The sequence below is a fragment of the Elgaria multicarinata genome, chromosome 2 (assembly GCF_023053635.1).
Source record: "Elgaria multicarinata webbii isolate HBS135686 ecotype San Diego chromosome 2, rElgMul1.1.pri, whole genome shotgun sequence".
Taxonomy (NCBI): domain Eukaryota; kingdom Metazoa; phylum Chordata; class Lepidosauria; order Squamata; family Anguidae; genus Elgaria; species Elgaria multicarinata.
In genome coordinates this window covers 92,362,205-92,372,743 of record NC_086172.1, presented here as the reverse complement: position 1 = coordinate 92,372,743, position 10,539 = coordinate 92,362,205, and positions in this window count along the sequence as shown.

The window sequence follows — 10,539 nt, the reverse complement described above, 5'->3', positions numbered from 1 at the left end:
AGTCCTTTTAAGACACCAAAACAGCTCTTTAGATCCAGGCCTCTTATGTGGGTGGACAGGGTGGAAGTAGCAATAGTAGTGGTGGTCGTAGGTTGGTTGTTGGCGTGGGTGGGTGGGTGTGTTTAGAAAACTCAAACTTCTGGCAAATCCATAATAACTGTAACAAAAAAAATGGTTAATTCTAATATTACATTAATATTGACTTGTTTTTCTGCCAAAAGCCCCTAAAAAGCAGCATAAAAACAATAAAAAGTATAATAAAAAGGCAACATAACTAAAATGAAACCAAATCAAATCACACTAAACAACGGGAAGAGCAGTTATGAATGAAACCAGCCAGGATGAACAGGGAAAGAGAGAAAAATGGGTGCTGCCTAGCTAATAGGTCAAGTGTGGATTCTGAATGGAATCAGTAATTAGGGTGGAATCGTAGTGATTCATTCCCTTACTTTTTACAGGATGTCTACATGGCATTTCAAATGTTGTCCTCTTGTGTTTTCCTGAACTTCTTTCATCTTGCAGAAAATTGGACATTTGAATAAAAATATGGAATAGTAATGCAACCTTTGTAGGTGTGGATAGTTCTTAGTGCTACTCTTCCATCTTTCCAACAGCCATAGTTTTGTTGCAAGCAGTGATTTATTGAGCAGGTGAGCCTGGTATATCTACATTATTACCTTTCCAGTGGTTGCTATTTAGTTACCCCATTTAATTTTTAATCAGTCTTTAAATTAGTGCTAAAATCACCCTCGCCTTGTGATGCAGGCATTCGACTTGGATTCTTTTACATGCAAAGCATTGAGCGACAACTCTAGGGGGTGCCTGAGGAGGTAATAATGGGTATCCTGTTTTAGGGCAAGAGCTGCCTTCACCAACCTGGCACCCTCCAGATGTGTTGGACTACAAATTCCATCACCCAACCAGCCCGGTCTTTGGCCAGGCTGACTGGGGTGGGTGAGATCTGTAGTCCAACCCGTTTGGAGGGTACTGATTTGGGGAAGGCTAGCCTAGGGGATCCCTTGGATCTTTGAAAGTTCTCTGTAGCCTGGACTGTCCATTATCAGAGATAAAGATGGCATCAGTGCAATGGACTTTTTATCTCGGTTTGCTTCTATATGTCCTCATATCACATACATATTTAAGCACTGTAACAAATACCATTTGAGCATAGGTTTAAAGGGAAGAAAGAGTAAAGGTAAATGTAATAACCCGAAGTCACTGAATGTCCTAAATAAACTTGCCAAATGGAGGCCGATGACCTGCTTTGAGGAAAGCTGTAAAGCATGAATGAATTAAATTATGATCAAGCTTGGGTTTTTGATTCACTGGATGCTTACTGCTATCTACTCTATTCTTCTTCCCTCCTCTCAGTAGAATTCATGGCCTTAGCTATTTGAAGAAACTTTTACAGGGGGGTATTAAAAGACGAGTTCTGAATACAGAATTGACGTCATGGGGAAATAAAACGAGTCATGTTCGAGGTAAACTGCCTTCCCTCGCTTCTGTGGGTAATGGGAGTTTGACTCTAACGTCAAGTAACATTCCCAGCTTTGCAGTGTTGACAAAGAGAATCCTATGACTAACAGCACAATGCCACTTTTATAAGGGGAAATGTCCTACTAGGTCATCTTGCCTCACCTTTTCATCATGAGACAAACTCTTTGGGATCCTAGCACCATTCAGGACTAAACACTGGCTATTTTATTGCTCTTCTTTAAAGAGCCCACAAGTGCCTATTCCACCTGATTCAAGGCTAAGTAGACTACACATCTACTGGTCATCTTTCTTTCTCAAAAGAATATGATGTGTCCTTAGTTGCTGCACACAGGCCCCAGGAGCATAGGGAATTGGGCGCCGGAATCTAGGAGACGGGTTTGCTAATGGGATAAACAACATAGCTGTGAAAGGAAAAGTGTGTTGCTTCTGCGGTAGCAACAGGAAGCAGCGTTTCCACCAACACCCCAAGAGATCCCTGTAATTCAGCACATTTATGGCAGTACACTTGCTCCAAAGGAGGACACTGCATCAGACAAGCCTTTTCTTTAGTAGAATGTGAGAATGGCTGGGCCACAGGAGTAGTATAAACAATTGAGGTTTCAGTTTTTGAAATGTTGGGTTCTCCTCTATTTGGGAGAGAATCAGGAGGCCAAAGACTGTCTTTTTAATTAGCATGACCATATGAAAAGGAGGACAGGGCTCCTGTATCTGTAATAGTTGTATTGAAAAGGAAATTTCAGCAGGTGTTATTTATATATATGGGGAACCTGATGAAATTCCCTCTTCATCACAACAGTTAAAGCTGCAGGTGCCCTGCCCTCTTTTAAATCTGGTCATTCTAGTATAGCTCCTGCAGCTTTAACTGCTGCGATGAAGAGGGAATTTCACCAGGTTCTCCATATATACAAATGATACCTGCTGCAATTTCCTTTTCAATACAACTGTTAAAGATACAGGAGCCCTGTCCTCCTTTTCATATGATCACCCTATTTTAATCTCCCTGTACAATGAACATTCATGCCTGGTGTAGATTCTGAGCAAGGACTACATTGCCTCTGTGTTCTATGCATTAGGTTTGGCAGAAATAAAGTCCAGATGTTTTGGACTTCAACTCCCACATTCATGACCACTGGGCATACTGGCAGGAGCTTCTGGGAGTTGAAATCCAAAACATTTGGAATTCTACCTTCTACCCCACTCCCTTACCCCATTACCTTGCACAGTGATTGTTCCAAATAATCTCCACTCCAAATAATCCCCATCCCATATTTATGAATCCAATGGCACATATTCCAAAGAGTAACCATGTGAGTCTGTTGTAGCAAATCAACAGAACCTAATAATACAATTTTTGTTGCATTACCTGTTGTAATTTCCCCCAAACAAAAATCACTGGGTGACTTCCTGGCTTTTGTGCAGTTTTCCCCTCCCATTCTAAAAGGTTGACATGCTTCTCCTAAGGCTTAGTTACTGGCAGTAAAGGTGTAAGATTATTTTAGCCCCACCCCTTTTGCCTTTGGCCCCACCCACCACTGGAATGCAGCCCCCTGAGCCCTCCTCCAAAATGAAATGTGGCCCCTGGGCTGAACTGAGTTCTGCACCCCTGCTTTATGCAAATGGTTAGGGTTGGGTATTGCATTTTATTACATGTGTGCCTAACACCACAGTGTATACCTCATGGTGGATGTTTCCCTACTTAGTTGCCCTCGCACAGCTGGGATCTTTCTTTCAGGTTCTACAAATGATCAAATTCCTGTTTTTTATTTACATAGAAATGTATGTCATCACCTGCATGGCTGAAAAAGCTACCTCACCCAACCGCTTTAGATGATCTGCCTTGGGACATCTGGCACAGCCCTAGTCTTGCTGCAAACTGGGTCACCAGATTGATTCCAGGCTGAGGAAAAGCAGCATTCTGTCATGTACACCAGCTTGGGTATATATTCTTTGGCCATAACACACCCAGCTAACACCATTTCTGAGAAGCTCTAATTACATTATCCTCCTTCAATCACTCTCATGAATTAAGCCTTCTTCTCAACACCCTCATGCTTGCAGCCAAAGGGTCAGTATCTCTATGCGGAGAGAAGGGAGGATTCACACAAGCATAGTTACAGGTCAGCCCTGGAGAATTCATGGAGCGAAACTATTTCATACCAGCCAATTACTTACTTGCTAGCAATGCACTCAAAGCAGTAGTTGAGATTTCAATACTTTGTCGCACTACTCTAATAACATTTGCATTTCCTGTGTGTAAGTGACAGAATGAGCTACTAACTGGTTCTTAGTTTTTTTGCATTGTTTTAAAAGTCTTCTTTGGGTTGACATTGCAAATGAGCTGGCCTTAATTCATCTGAACACGGTTACTGTATATAATGAAAATGAATTACTGTATTAAAGCTGTGTAAACACTTACTTGAGAGTAAGTCCAACTGAAATCATTTAGCCTTACTTCTGCATAAACTTGCATGTTGGCATGTGTTGTTAATATTATTAGGGTGACCCTATGGAAACATTTGTATAGAAAAGAGAATTTCAGCAGGTGCCATTTGTATGCATGCAGCACCTAGTGAAATTCCCTCTTCATAACAGTTAAAGCTGCAGGAGCCCTGCCCTCTTTTGCATCTGGTCACTCTAGCTATACTAGAGGGCAGGGCTTCTGCAGCTTTAACTGTTGTGATGAAGAGGGAATTTTACCAGGTGCTGCAAATGACACCTGCTGAAATTCCCCTTTCTATACAATTGTTAGATATAGGAGCGCTGTCCTCCTTTCCATATGATCACCCCAAATATTATAACACTGGAATCCTATGTGCATGTCAGTTCAGAAGTTAATAGGTAAGTGTGTGTAGGATTGCAACCTAAAACTGCTTAGCATTGGCTTGGTTGGGACAAGAACTTTTTCTATTTATCCATTTATTTTGTTTAGAGATAAGGGCAAGGGCAGTCTTCTGGGATAATGGGAATATCTTGAGGTTCCTCCAGGAATACGGGGGAGATGCAGTGTAGGACTGCACCCCCCCTTGAGTGCATTGTCCCTGGGTCTACTTTGTAATTAATCTTCTATTCCCTGGAAGGCAAGATTAATTACCCAAGGGCTACAGCAAAGAAGGGAGATAATCCAGCAGCTGTAAAATCTTTCCAAACCTCTTTGAGTAAGTAAAAACTTGAGTAAGCTTTATTCCATTTTAGACCCCCCAAAAGGGCTGAGTCAATCTGTGGCACAATTAATCATATTACTATGGTATTTTATGTATTGTTGTTTATATATTATAAGTCTATGTGCTGGAAGCCGTATTGTGAGGGCTTTACCCTAAAGGGGCCCTCCAAATGTTCAAAATAAATGTATTATGACAGAGCAGATCTCTTGGGTCATCTGGATTTCCAGTTCTGCACGTGCTCACCTTTACCCAAGTTAGCAAAGTGGCACGTGGGTAACTGAGGAGAAAACCAGGAGATGGCACTTTTGGGGGGAAAGGCCTGACGTGCTAAGTCTCTTCTGCAAAAACAGGTTTAAGGGAGCATAATTCTCTCCACATCCACTTACGACCTGATTACATTCTTCGAAACCCAGCGCTGCATTTCTAAACCGCAATCTGGCCTTTTCATATGGAGTAAAGCAATCATTTATATAGAAATCAAACAGTAGTTTGGCTGTGATGAGGCAGTAGAGCAAACATGTTATCCAGTGAATACACTTGCCAGGTTTTATGTACAGTTCTCTAAAGTAGAAAAGAAGGCAGAATGCAAGGAGTAATGTTCAAATACAGTTAATCTTTGTGTATGTTTGGAAGAGAATTTGGCTCTGTCCGATATGCAGGTCTGGCCCGACCATTAGGCAAAGTGAGGCAGCCACCTCAGGCAGTACATGCTGGGCTGCGGGGGGCAGTGGCTAAGGCTTAGAGAACAGAGCTGTGTGTGCCATGCAGCTTTTGCTGTGCCCCTTAAGCTAACCTGCTGCCCTCAGGTACCATTGGTGCACACCCACATTTCAATATTTGATAATATTAGTGTATTCCCCAATCTGATTTTAAGATGTCGTTGTTTTGCCTTGTTACATAATCATTCCATGGCACACTGTAGGAAACTACTAGTACCTGGTGAATTAAGATTTTCCTTACCACTTAGGATGATGATGATGATGATGATGATGATGATGATGATTTTTAACCCATCTTTCAGGGTGTACTGCTATGAGATATAGTTGGCTCAGCAAGACAGGTGATTTGCTCAGCCGCATAGCCCTTGGGTGAAGATTGAATGGAAAATCCAGACCCTATCATGTACTCTCATGGCTCTCTCCTACCTGTCTGCCCACCTACACTATAGATGCTGTCAGTTGCAAGACTGATGTTGGCCATTCAGTTTATATGGGTTCCATCATGCTCTGAAGTGACCGAATTAAAATAATTTGAAGTTGCCTTCTTTATCCTGTTTCCCATGGCTCTGACTGTGCACAGCAGCACCAGCTTGAGAAGGCAGATAGGATGCATCCAGATGCAGCATTCCTAGGTCCCTAGGATGAAAGCCAGTGAAAAGTAACTGAAATCAATGGGATTTACACCCACTAACTAAGTCTTAGGAGAGGTACCATTTAGAAGGGGGGGAACTGCACACTACCCAGGAAACCATCAAACCACTTATTTGGGGGGAAAGGGTGAGACAAGGGAAAGTGGACATGGCCATCAGGGAAATTCCAGAGGGCAGGATTTGGCCCCTGAGTCAGAGGTTCCCCACCCCTGCTGCAAGACCAAGGCTCCTAAGCCCACTTGCTGGGAGAAAGCCCCCTTAAACCCTTCCATCTGAATAATAAACACACACAGGCTTGCAGTACACCGAGTCCACTGAGCACTCCAGTGATTTATTCAGCTCTTTTTGCACAAGCTCAAAATAATCAAATTCATAATCACAGTGAGTAAGAGGTGCTGCTGACTGTTCTACCACAATAAGCATCATGTCAACATCAAGAGAAAGACATTAAAGCATCACAAAATCAACCAGACTTTGTAGTTTAAATGATATGATTAAGCAGAGTTTGAAGTCCCGTCACGCAGGTGAGGAGCTCTTCAGCCAATTCTAATGAAGCAGGAAGTCTCTTTCTTGCTTTATTTTACCCATAGTCTATGTATGATTTCCCTCATTTGTACTCAGCCAGCTGCGATAGAGAGCCACACAGATGACCCAACAACCCCAAGTACTTGTACCCCAGAAGTAGCTTGTTCTTCTGTACCAGCCACCACACATCAGGGGAAGGTAGATGTTTCATCATTTACTGAAATAAAAGCTCATCTGCCTTCACCTTACCTTAGTCAAGTTTCAGAAAGGACGACTTTGCAAGTGCATTTGCACATCTTGAAGATACAGAGAAAACTGTCAACCCAACAGAACCCTGGAACACAGACTACCTGTGTTTGCTCTAGAACCATCTATCTGAATGAGACTAGGGGCCTCTTCAGATGATCCATTGATCCACAGCGGGTTAGTGTGTCTTGTGGGGGGAGAATTCACTCCCTGCGGTGGGCAGATGACCCATGCCAGCTAACCATTTCCTAGAAGATGTCCCATGTCTCTTGGTTTTTTGGCATTATTCCAGCAAAACAATAAACAAAAACGGCCGTAACCATAGAGTCCGCTGGCAAGAGCAACCACCACTTCCATCATTGCTCTTATATGATTCATTGGCATTTTCTTTTCCATTTTCCAAATGGAGTGGTGAGATTTTAAGAACCCCAATTTTAAGAATGGGTGGCTTAAAACCCCCATCATATCAGTATTTCCAATTAAGATATACATTGTCATTAGAATGTAAACAGATCTCTAACTGCTGTTTAGTTCACATCATAAGAAAAGGTTTGATAAGAATGGGCTTGGATTTACAAAAATGTTCCATCAATGAAGGGGGGCGTTAATTATATACTCATAGTATCTCACTCCACATACATTATTTCAGATATTTCACATAACAGCAGACATCTGCTGGAGATATTCTGCTATGTATCTGGAGTGTTTTCATATCTTTAGGAATAGCCTTAATATTTTTGTATAATGTAAATAAGTAACTCCAAGATATTGTTCATTTGATAAATAAAGTCAAAGACTTGTTGTAGGATCAGGAAATTGTTCTTCCACTGAAACTGAGATGCAGCTTTAAATGCAACCATGACAGAAAAGGGTTCCCATGCTACATTGACAAAGCTCAGAATTTTATTACAAGCCCATTAATTTTGTTCCATTCTTCTTACAGTCATCCTAGCAACAGAAGTTAATTTCTTCTTGTTTCATTCAACTTGTCATAAGAGTTAGACAAGCTTTGTAATGGGACAAACAATTAGTCGGCATCAAAGCAAAGCTTTCTCAAATGTGATACATAATATAATCCATTTGGCTGATTAGAGGGACACTGCTTTTCCTTTTAACGTAGGCAAAAACTGATGTCGGAGACTGCCTGCATGTTGTTTTCAAAAGACAAACAATGGAGGCAACCGGTGACCATATGGAAAGGAGGACAGGGCTCCTGTATCTTTAACAGTTGTATAGAAAAGGGAATTTCAGCAGGTGTCATTTGTATGCGTGCAACACCTGGGCCGGATCTACACTACTGCTTTAAAGCGCTTTATAACAGTTATAAAGCGCTTTAACTGCTTTAAAGCGCTATAAAACTGTTATAAAGCACTTTAAAGCAGTAGTGTAGATCCGGCTCTGGTGAAATACCATCTTCACTACAACAGTGATGCCCTCTTTTGTATCTGGTAAATCATTGAAGATACCATGGGTCAGACCTTCGCTGAATCTCCGAACTACAGAGCTGATTGGCTTTATAGAGCTCATTGGCATAAGAAGAACTTTTGAATGGGAAAGTCTGTAAAATGATTGGATGCATACAAAAATGTGCATATATACATTTATCATTTATGATCTATGCATTCTCAAAGTCATCGTAGTCTAGAGATCCTCTTCCAGTTTTGGTAGGAATAGTGTAAATGTGGAACAACTCTTCCACATGAGTGACTCAAGCTCTTCTGGATCCTGCTCCATTGTGAAAGACAAGAACATAACTACTGCTCATGTAGTATCAAGCTAGTAAAGACACCCTACAGCAATGAAGGAATCCCATGCAGAACATCTGCAGATATATTTCCATATGCAAAAGTGAAGCACACATATACAACCAGGCACAATAGCAATGCAGTGTGAATAGATAATCTGTACTTCCAGCCTGGGTATCACACCAATGCAGCTATTAAGTCTTTTCCATTTCAATTTACATTTTTGCACACAAGTATCTCTAAATCCAGAATTCAGCTCCTAGAACCAAGAAAAGTCCTTTAACACCTTAAGCCAGTTCTCAGATCCATATTTGACCAATAGTGACCCCTAGAATATCACAACATGAAAAACCCCGTGGTGGTCATCCTTGTCCTATCGCTCTGCTGTCTTCCACCAGGTACCTGGCAATGCTTAAAATGTAAGCCTGCTAAGCTTGGGCACAATATCCTGCTTTAACCAGGACTGCTCCAACACTTTATATTTGTTTTAAAATCCCTTTCTGTGGTTGCTCGCTCTCCCCTTCCATAGGGGTGGGAAACATGCAGCCCTCTAGATGTTTTGCCCTACAACTCCCATTAGCCCTAGTGAACCATTATTGGCATTGTAGGCCAAAACATCTGGAGGACCACAAATTGCCCACCTCTGCTATTCAGCTATACTTTAGCACCCTCCTCCTAGCATATGAATCCCTGAGGCATCTCTGATGTATAGATTTATTTGCAGGGGCACATGGTTCCTGTGCTGAGACAATCCTTGGGGGGGAGGGATACTTACTTTAATGTGCTAAAAATGAGGCCGAAATGGGGTAGATTAAAAGTTTACTTGAGGACATTACTTGAGGTTATATTATTCATCAAAATGCCGTTATTATGCTTACATTTTGTAGGTGTACACACACAATAGTTGAGATTAATCTCAACTATTATTTGTAGGTGTACACACACAATAGTTGAGAATTGATCTCAACTATTATGACAGATTGGAACACACTTCCAGCTTCCTGTCACCCTGCTGCCAGTGGCCATCTTTACTGTCCAAAACAATACGATAATACCAAGTGGATTGGTTTATGTATATATTTACAATATGAGTACCATCTTCCTAATCTTTATAACCTGCTGCATCACATATGCCTGGAGATTTTCTGAGCCCATTTTAATATGTTCCTCTACCTCATTCCCTCCATTTTGAGCACACTGCACCTGGACGTCATGTTTCCTTCATTACTCTCGCCTGACAGGACAACAAAAAGCAGGGCTCTCTTTATTTATAGCTTCTTTGTCATCTCAAGAGAAACAGGAAAGGGATTTAACCATGCAGGGACAGAAGAGCTTTGTTTAATTTTAATTAACTCCACTTCTTTCAAATCTGAGTAAACCCCAGAGCCAGAGCAGCCGAGCTAATAATGTTATGAAAACTCTCTTTCCCCCATATAAGAGAATCAATGTTGGGATATGCAGCAACTGACATGTTTCTCCAAACATAGTTTAGAGATGTCTGTCTTCTGAGTTTAAATATTCAGCCACTTGAAGGGTCATAAATAAATACTGGAGGGTTTTCCCCCATAAACTATCGTTACATCACCGTTTCCAGGAAGTGCATTGTACTATACTGAAGACTGAGAAAGAACATCTTGTCTCTCAGCCATTGGCACTGGCTTCCTATGGCAGCATGCATCACAAGTGTGTAGGATGACCCTAAAAGTGGTGGCTATGTTCAAGAAGTGTAGACAAAACAGATCCAATCTCCATGGAAGCAGCTTCCCAACATGTGTTCCAAACAGCAAAACAAATTCTTGTAAAAATTTCATTCACGGTAATGCCATGTGGGGGGAAAGTCGTGTGAAATGGCCCAGAGATTGATGCTAATACTGTAACTTTCATTTAAAATTCTGACACGGCTTCAGACATGGAAGAAAGAGACTGCTGAGTCTAGCTATAATTCAACAGGCAAGAAATGTGCTTAAGCCCTTTGAAATCTTGGGGCTTCAGAATG